Source organism: Mastomys coucha, unplaced genomic scaffold (genome assembly GCF_008632895.1).
Source record: "Mastomys coucha isolate ucsf_1 unplaced genomic scaffold, UCSF_Mcou_1 pScaffold21, whole genome shotgun sequence".
Lineage (NCBI taxonomy): Eukaryota > Metazoa > Chordata > Mammalia > Rodentia > Muridae > Mastomys > Mastomys coucha.
Genome location: NW_022196904.1, coordinates 76,161,459 through 76,171,025, shown reverse-complemented (window position 1 = coordinate 76,171,025; position 9,567 = coordinate 76,161,459). Strand labels below are relative to the sequence as shown.

Here is a 9,567-nt window from a genome sequence, read left to right as displayed (position 1 = left end):
TTTCTTTTAAGTTACACTGTTAAGATTTGAGATATTTCCTTACCATTAACAGCAGATGTGAATTATTTTAATGAACTTGAACTTGAGTGCTATCTGTATGTCTGCCTGTAGTAGACTAAAGACTACTTCAGATATAAGTTAAATAAAGCTATATTTTCTACAGACACAAGGTCCTATAATTTAGTGATATACCATCAGCATACAGGTTGAGCTTATCTGGAACATCTTGTGTCCTTTTCAATTCATCCTGGCCTACCTCCCTACTGTATGCATACTTTCTGTAGCACAGAAACCCTTATAATGTTGATGTTACTTTAGGGTACCTACATCTTCTCCAGTTGCCCAACTCTATTGGGAGGTCAAATAGAAGGGAATTCTCATAACTAAAAGGCTAACTCTAATTTGACACTCACCATGGCATATCTCTGTGAAGTGTAGCTTCTGCTATGGACAGATTCACAGACCTTATTCTTTATTTTTTATTGTGGTATGTGTGCTCAAGCAAGTGTGTGTGCTTGTATGTGTTTGTGTGATCATGCACAAAGGCAAAAGGAAGATATTAGGTATCTTTATCAATTTTTTCGTTACTCTTTTCTGGCAGAATCTCTAAAGGAATTTTCATTAGCCTGGCAGACAATAATCCCCAGTGATCCTCACATATCTCTACATTATCTCAGACTTTTTACATGAGACCTAGATATTTTAATTGATGTCTTTACTCTTGTCTAGCAAGCTCTCTTGCCTCTAAACTCTCTTTCTGGCTTAGGCCTTGTTCTCCTTGGTGTTTCCTTTGTTTGGAGTTAGTTTTGATGTGCTATACCTAAGGTTTATAATTTAATTTCAACTAATTTGAGAGGCAAACTTTTAGGTAGATTTCTAGCTCTAGTCTGGATGTCTTGGTGCAGTTTAAATAAAGTTCTTTTATTTTGATATTTCTTTTTGTTTTGAAAGTTTCATACATTTATGTTGAAATATGATCATAATTGCCATATTTCACCCCTATTCCTCCTCATATCCCCCAATAATCTATATATTTCATATATATACATATGTGTATATACACATAAATTTAATGCACACATGAAGACACAAGCACACACACACACATACACACACACACACACATACACACACATTTATGTATGTATATGCGTAGTTAGTGATCCCCGTATGTATATGGATGTGAGGCCATCCCCTGAAACATGAAATCTAACAACAGTCACATCTCAAATAGGAATAATTCTCATTCTCTCACCAACTATTAACTGCCTAATAGCTCCTCAATAGTGGCCTAGAGAGCCCCTATCAAGTCTAGTTGAGATCTAGGCTGGCTTGATATTGTGCAGGTCATATGTATATGACTACAGATGCTGTGAATTAATGTGAACTATAATGATGTCATATCCAAAAATAACGTTTTATAGTATTCTATTCCATCCTAAAGCTATTGTACTATTTTTGCTTCTTCTCCCATGACATTTCCTGAGCCTTAGTGGATAGAGGTGACATTTAATATATATGTCCTGTTTAGGTATCCCAAAGCTATATGTTCCATCCATGGATTTTTCTGAATTTACCAATGATCTTTAGTGAGTGATCCATTTCATCTACCTTGGCTTTCATCATTTGCCACACCCACTCCAGTGACAGCAGTCCTGAGGCATACAGTTTTAAGGAAGCTAGTCTCCTGGAGCCCCGTTGGCATTCCCTAACTCAGAAGTAGTCCAGATTTGTCCTTGTGAAAGTCGATGGAGGGTCTCTTGTGCTTTCTTTCTGTATCATTTTAAAGGCGCCCTCATGAAATGATTTGACTAATAGTTAAGCTAAATGGACATTGTTTTCTGGCCTTCACCAGTGTCCCAACATCCTAGTCTATGCTGAGCCAAACCTGGGCTCGGAATCTTGTAAAGAATGTTACCCATTCAGACTAATCGCCTCCAGCATTGTTAGGGAGATAGTGAAGGAGGTCAGGCATTGGAGTTTACTGAATAAGAGTTAATCATTCCAGGGCAAGTTCAACTAAGAATCCTCATTACAGTCACATATGGCAGACCACATTAGAATTGCAGCTGAGTCATTCCCAGGAATTAGATTATTTTTTGTTCTTGGAAAGGTTAGCAACAATGGGACCCCTGGTTCATACCTCTGGTAGCTCAGAGGATTAGCATAGTTGGGCATTTACTAAGGACGGGTGGGTCATGGGCTATACAATAGACTGGAATGGAAACTATTTGCACCTGGTTTCTAAGGTTAAGATGACCTTAGATAAGGCTGACTTTCTTTCAGTTGTAACCACTGCTTAGTTCCTGTAATTTGCTTGTATATACTTTTCTATAGAACCATTGCACTTCAGATGACCTCAATGTACCTTGACTGGTGTATTATCTAACTTCCTTGGGCCTTCTCTAATGACCATTTAAGCCTGATGCTTACTTTGAGAATATACACTCAGATTCAACACTCCCTTGTGTCCCTGTCTATGTGTCATTTTTGTCAACTTCTTGCCCTCCAGATTACCGGGACTCTGATTTCTCCAGTGGGTTGAGGGACCCTCAACTGGTCTGGCCTGTGGCAATCATTTATTCTGTTTTTCATATGGTTCATTCTTTTTGTGAAGCTTTTTTTTTTTTTTTTGGCTTATTGAGTTTTTCGATTTTAGTATCTTTTCATCTTGTCCTTTCTTTAATAATTTATGTCCTTATTGAATCTTCTTTTCATATTTTGTGTTGACCTTGTAGTTTATTCATGTCATTTTTAAGTTGTTTAAACATAGTTATAATCATTCCTTTGACTTTTTTTTTTAATCTGGAAGTTATTCTAAGACATTCTAATTAGAATCCATTATCATGTACTTATTGGAGGAACCAAATTTTCTTGGATGTGTGTGTGTGTGTGTGTGTGTGTGTGTGTGTGTGTGTGTGTGTGTGTGTGTGTGTGTGTGTGTGTGTGTTGTGTTTTCTTCTTTTTTGTCTTGGACCTATTTATATAACTGACACTGGTTGAGTGGAAGTTAGATTTAGAGGCTGATGGTCTGTGGATCTCTCAGTGTCAAGAGCTAGGGCAACTGTGGAAGTGTGGCTTGTAGGTTCAGGACCCTTACTCCCCTTATCTATCAGCATCAAGAGCTATGAGGTAACTGCAGAAATTTGGGCTGGAAGCTTTTGTCTATGTATCTAGGTGCCCCTTACCCATTGACTTTGGGAAAAAAAAGAGACCTGTAGAAGTATGAGCTATGTTTACTTTATCCATTAATATGGGGGGCTGAGCAATGGATGAAAATTTGTGCTGAGTAAAATAAAGTTCTTTTGGTGGCAGATATAACTTGTATGCTAGTAGTGAACTCCAAATGACTACAGATATAAAATCTTACATGTTAATAATGAAATCTGAATGACTACAGACTTTTCTGAATTACTCCCCTCTACCTGGAATTTCACAATTCACATCCTTGATTTTTCACCTTTACACTCATTTTCTTGTCCACTTTCCCTGTCTTCCAGCTTACAGCCATTCTCTCTCAGAAACACACATCACAAGTAGCATGGTTCTTTATAACAGCCAAGCCCCATTCCCATAGAACCCTGTTTGGTATTGTGTTCCATCTTGGTGACCTGGATTCTAGATTCTCTGGAGATCCCTTAGCAGGCCCTTATCTCTGTGACTCAGCGCAACTTCCTGAGTTACTCAGAATACTGGAAGAAATGGGAATCATCTTGGAGTGTTTGAGGTCTTCCAAATTCCCTTCTTTAAAATAATCTCACTGCTTGGGACTGTCCTGGAATTTTTTGGAGCTTGAACTAGGTCGATGTTGTGATTTGGAAAGCTGGGCTATCCTGGTTCTTCCTCATAGGCCTTTCCTACTATCTTGGTTTCCTCAGTTTCTATAATTTATGCATGAGTTTGATAACATAAGTATTTATACACAGGAAGACTGTCAAGTCTGTGAGATATTTCAATAAGTAAGATACTGGACTATAACTCTTTTCCAGTTTAAATTCATTGAATTTTGATTGTAGCCAAATAAATTGTATATTGACTTAGAATTCATTACAAAAATTTCTTACCTTAGTAGTCTTGGAATAAACTTTTAAAATTTGTTCTTATATTTTTCTTTACCAAAGAAATATGAATACACAATTTTTTTTTGTTTGTTTTTATAATTACATTGTATAAGGTTGTCCTGGGTCCACTCTGCCACTGGGCATGGTTGCTTGGCAAGACGGACTGCTGGGTGGTTGATTTTCTAGTCTGAGATGTGGGAAACAGGAGCTGTTTCGAGGTCCTTGGGCCTGTGATGAGGCTGGACCATGTCTCAGATTCTTGGACATCTAAGCACTGCTAGGAGTAGAGGAAGTGAGGGCTGAGTACAGCATATAGCCCAGGGCGGGTTAGGAGTGAGATCTCTGGCTCGTCTCAGCAGAGATGGTTGTTTTTAGCTTGGCTGATGCAGGCTTGGAGGCTGTTATGGCTGGGAGTGCAAAGAGGCCTTTTATGGACAACTAGGCTACTGGTCTGTAGGCAAAGGCCTTCTCCATGGCTCCCGGGGAGGATCTTGGTGAAAAGAGACAGTCCATGGTTCACAACAGTTTATTGTCATGGCAGAAAATGGATGCATAATACAATGTCATACTTCTCAGGATGGGCCTGAGATTAAATACCTTTTGAGGAAGGAAAGCCAGGGAAGGGAAGCTTATAGGCTAAGTCCTCCAGGCCTCTAGGTACCTCATTAGCCTGAAAAACTCTGTTTTCAGCCTATTTGACTGGTTAAGTCTCTTTTATGTGAGAAACATGGCCCATATTACAATTCAGGAACCTGGCAGGGATCTGGGAGTCACATAAGTCCCAGGTGTGTACCAACCAAGTCTCTGGGTCTCAACCTGCTCTACCTTGCCCAACTTCATTGTATGGCTTTATGTCCCACAATATTGTGTTTACTTACTTAATGTATGGGTATGTAGAGGTTAAAGATAATTCATAGGATTCAGATGTATCCTTCTACAATATATGTCCTGGAGATGGAGCTCAGGTTGGCAACTCCTTTACCAACTGAGCCATCATTGACCCTGTATAAAAACATTCTAAAGGAAGGCAATTAATAAAATATATTATTTGATCTCATCCCACCAACACAGAATGTCTTAACCTGTGGTTAGTAACCCTTTGGGAGGTGGAATGACTCTTAGCAGGGGTCAAATGTCAGATATCTTACACGTTAGATGTGTGCATTACCATTCACAATACTAGCAAAATTACAAAAATGTAGTAGCAGTGAAAATAATTTTATGGCTGTGGGTCATGACAACATGAAGAACCTTATTAAAAGATCGTAGCATTAGGAAGGTTGAGAATCATTGTTCTAAGATTAGAAAACAAAACAAACACAGGGCAGTGGTGGTGCATGCCTTTAATCCCAGCACTTGGGAGGCAGAGGCAGGTGAATTTCTGAGTTCAAGTCCAGCCTGGTCTACAGAGTGAGTTCCAGAACAGCCAGGACTACACAGAGAAACCTTGTCTTGAAAAACCAAAAAAAATAAAAAAAACAAAAAAAAAGAACAAAAAACCAAAAACCAAAAACCAAAAACCAAAACAAACAAACTGTTCCTGGTTACTTTCACTAAACTACTTTTACGAACAAAATTTTAACAGGCAGAATTATGAGTACATTAAATTTTCTTTTAACGATGAATTGTCATGTCTCTCTTGGATTTGGTTGTCTGGCTATTTGTTATTCAGCTGTCTTATATGTTGGTGCTCCAGTTCAGACACACAAGAGTGAGATCTCCAGGGCACTCTCACTAATTTTTCTTTAATACTCCAGGCCAAAGAACAGCATCAGCTAAGCCACACTAAGGAGTGGGATACCATCTTTTTCACAACCCTATCTAAGGATCTGGACAAAAAAATTAGCAATATTAGGGGAATAGCTTTTAATAACCATTCACATCTCCCTTTCTTTCTGTATTTTGTTTTTCTGTTCTACTTCCATCCTTTATTTTAAATTTGTTTTTTTTTTCTTTTTTTAATTCAGTTTACATCTCCAGCACTGTCCCTCTTCTTGGTGTCCCCTCCCACAATCTGTTGTCCCACTCTCCCTCCCCATCTCTGAGAGAGTGCAGATCCCCTACCCTGGCACCTCAATTTTCTGCAGGGCTAAGTGCTTCTTCTCTCACTAAGACCAGACAAGACAACCAAGTTAGTGGAATAGATTCTACAGACAGGCAACAGCTTTAGATATAGCCAAGGCTCCAGCTGCTTAGGACCCAATGAAGACTTAGTTAAACATCTGCTACATATGTGAGGGGCCTAGGTCCAGCCAATGTATGCTCATTGGTTGGTGGTTCAGTCTAGGCAAGCACCCAAGTGTCCAGGTTAGTTGACTCTGTTGGCCTTTCTGTAGAGTTCCTATCCCTTTTAGGGCCCTCAATCCTTTCCTCAACTCTTCCCTAAAAGATGCCAAGCTCCATCCAGTGTTTGGCTGTGGCTTTCTGCATCTCTCTGAATCAGCTGCCAGGTAGAGCCTCTCAGAGGACAGCCATTCTGGGCTCCTGTCTGCAAACATAACAGTGTTTAATAGTGTCAGAAACTGATGCTTGCCCATGGGATGGGTCTCTAGTGGACAAGTTATTGCTTGGCTATTCCCTAAGACTCATCCCTACCTACTGTCCTTGCATTTCTTGTAGGCATGACAAATTTTAGGACTAAAAGTTTTGTGGTTGGGTGGGCATTCCTATTGCTCCACTGGGGTTTCTACCTGGCTACAGAAGGTAACCATTCAGCTTCTGTACTGCTGTGAGTCTCAGTCAAGGTCACCCCCATTGATTCTTGGGAACCTCACCCATTCCAGATCTCTGGCATGTCTGATGTCTGCCAACCCCACTTCAACAGCTACAGATTTCCATTCATTCTCATGGCCATCTCTCTCTCCACGCCTGATGCTGAATTCCCCCATTCCTCCTCTTAATCCCTTCTCCCACTCAGTTCCGTCCCTCTACCAGCTTCCTACAACTATTTTATTCCCCCTTTTAAGTGAGATTCAAGCAACCTCACTTGGGCCTTATGTCTTGTTTAGCTTCTTTGGATCTGTGTAGTATAGGGTTGGTATCCTGTATTTTATGGCTATTATCCACTTATAAGTGAGTACATATCATGCATTTCCTTTTGGGATTGAGTTACCTTACTCAGAATGATAATCTCAAGTTCCCCCCATTTTCCTGCAAAATTCATGATGTCTTTGTTTTTAATACTTGAACAGCATTCCATTGTATAGATGTACCACAATTTCTTTATCTATTTTTCAGATGAGGGACATCTAGGTTGTTTCCAGTTCCTGGTTATAATAAATAAAGCTGATATGAATATAGTTGAGCAAGTGACCCTGTGTTATAGTGGGGCATGTTTGGGGTATATGCCCAGGAGTAATATACCTGGGTCTTGAGTTAGAACTCTTCCCTGTTTTCTGAGAAACTGCTAAGTTGATTTCCAAAGTGTTTATACCAGCTTGTACTCACTAGCAATGTACGAGTTGTTCCACATCCTAGACAGCTTTTACTGTCACTTAAGGTTTTGATCTTTGCCAATTTATCATTTATATAAAGGAGTGATATTGATTGTTTTTGATATAATTTTGTATCCACTCTTTTTGTTGAAGGTGCTTATCAGGTATAGGAGTTCGCTAGTAGAATTTTTGGGGTTGCATATATACTATTATATCATCCACAAATAGCAACACTTTGACCTTTTCCTTCCCAATTTCCCCTTGATCTCCTTTAGTTGTCTTATTGTTGAAGCTAGAATTTCAAGTAAAATATTGGATTGGGAGAGAGTTGACAGTCTTGTCTCTGATTTTAATGGCATTTCTTTAAGTTCCTCTCCATTAAATGTGAAATTGGCTATTGGCATATTGCTTTTATTATGTTTAGGTATGTACTTTATGTTCATGAACTCTCCAAGACTTTGAACATGAAGGTGTGTAAGCTTTTGTCAAAGGATTTTTTAGCATCTAATGAGTTGATTATGTGATTATTTTTCTTTCTGTTTGTTTATATGCTGTATTACATTGGTGGATATTTTTTTATATTGAATGCTCATTCTTGGGATGAAGCCTACTTAATCATGGTAGATTATGTTTTTGATTTGCACTTGGATTCAGTTTGTGAGTACTTCATTGAGAACTTTTGTATCTATACTCATAATTGAAATTGCCCTGAAATTCTCTTTCTTTGTTGAGTTTTTGTGTGGTTTAGGTTTTAGGGTGACCGTGGCCTCATAGAATGGGTTTGACAATGCACCTTCTGTTTCCCTTTTGTGGAATAGTTTGAGAAATATTGATATTAGCTCTTCTTTGAAAGTCTGGTAGAACTTGGTGCTAAACCTCTCTGGTCCTGGCCTTTTTTTCTTTGGTTGGGAGTCTTTTAATGACTGCTTCTATTTCCTTGGGACTTATAAGACTATTTAAATAGTTTACTTGATCTTGATTTAACTTTTGTAAGCAGTATCATGAGAGCAACTTTTACAGCATGGTAATATGGACTACACCTTCCCTGAAATTCAAAAGAAATTCTAATATCCCTAAGTTTTTTTTTTTGGTCAGGTAGTTCATCAAAGCAATAAGAAATATCTAGGGCTGGAGAGATGGCTCAGCCGTTAAAGGCTAGGCTCACAACCAAAAATATAAGAAATATCTAACATTCTCTGAAGGCTTATCTACTAATAATATCTGCAAAGGTTAAACTGTATTTTTGTTAGATATAATCCTGTTACCCACCTGATGTTTATCTACACTATAGAGAATTTTACAAGTTTGTCACACACACTCACATATTCTGATTGGGCTTCCCATTCTGAGGTCTGTAACATTCTGTTCTATCCTCTGTTAGACTAATACCTGGTTCATACCCTAACATTGACTTCAGATACCTGAGTATATTTGACATGGAGGAACTTGTTACATCCATATTTTTTTTATCACTATCTCTGACACAAGGTTCTACTAAAACTATGTTCCTTTATGTGATTCCCTGAACAAACCATGTGCTTTTAGAACATTTGTTTTGCTTTCCTCGCCCTATTTAAAACCAAAGCCTAGTTGTAACTGCTTGGCAAACTTCTCTTCTTTTCCTCCAGCTCCTTTGATGGTTTTATACACAAGTTTACCATGCAACTTGGCATGAACTCAGCCTGATTTTCAGCTGAAAGCCAGGAAGATAAAAACAACCAACTCTTAGTTTCTTGAAACTTAAAAAAAACTTCCCAAATCTGCCTCATTTGTTTCCTCCTTGTGGCTTCCATGAACTGGGATATTTTAAACAAATGTATCTGTTTTGTTCAGAATTTCAGGATTTGTAACATTACCTCATCTTTATCTCCATGATGGACACTTTTTTATTTCATTTTATTTTATTTTTTGAGACACTCTTATGGTTCTATCACTGTGATGAAACACCATAAGCAAAGCAATTAGGGCAGGAAAGGGTTTTTCAGCTAACACTCTTTTTTTTTTGTCACCATAACTATTTTTATTACATTACAATGATTAGGAGCAGTACAGTTCATGACAAAAAATATTAC

The 9,567-nt window shown here is 38.4% G+C and overlaps 1 protein-coding gene across 6 annotated transcripts in view; it reads right to left on the bottom strand.

The window, feature by feature from the left end:
- Nox4 (NADPH oxidase 4) overlaps positions 1–3,551 on the bottom strand; it is a 178,832-nt gene extending 175,281 nt beyond the window's left edge. For 3 of the 6 annotated variants that reach the window (XM_031387253.1, XM_031387258.1, XM_031387257.1), the window contains exon 1: positions 3,426–3,530. The gene's annotated coding sequence lies outside the window, so the exon portion shown is untranslated. Of the gene's footprint in view, positions 1–3,425 lie in introns of all 6 variants that reach the window. The other 3 variants (XM_031387254.1, XM_031387255.1, XM_031387263.1) reach the window with 2 other exon arrangements.
- Between the last annotated feature and the right edge of the window lie 6,016 nt (positions 3,552–9,567).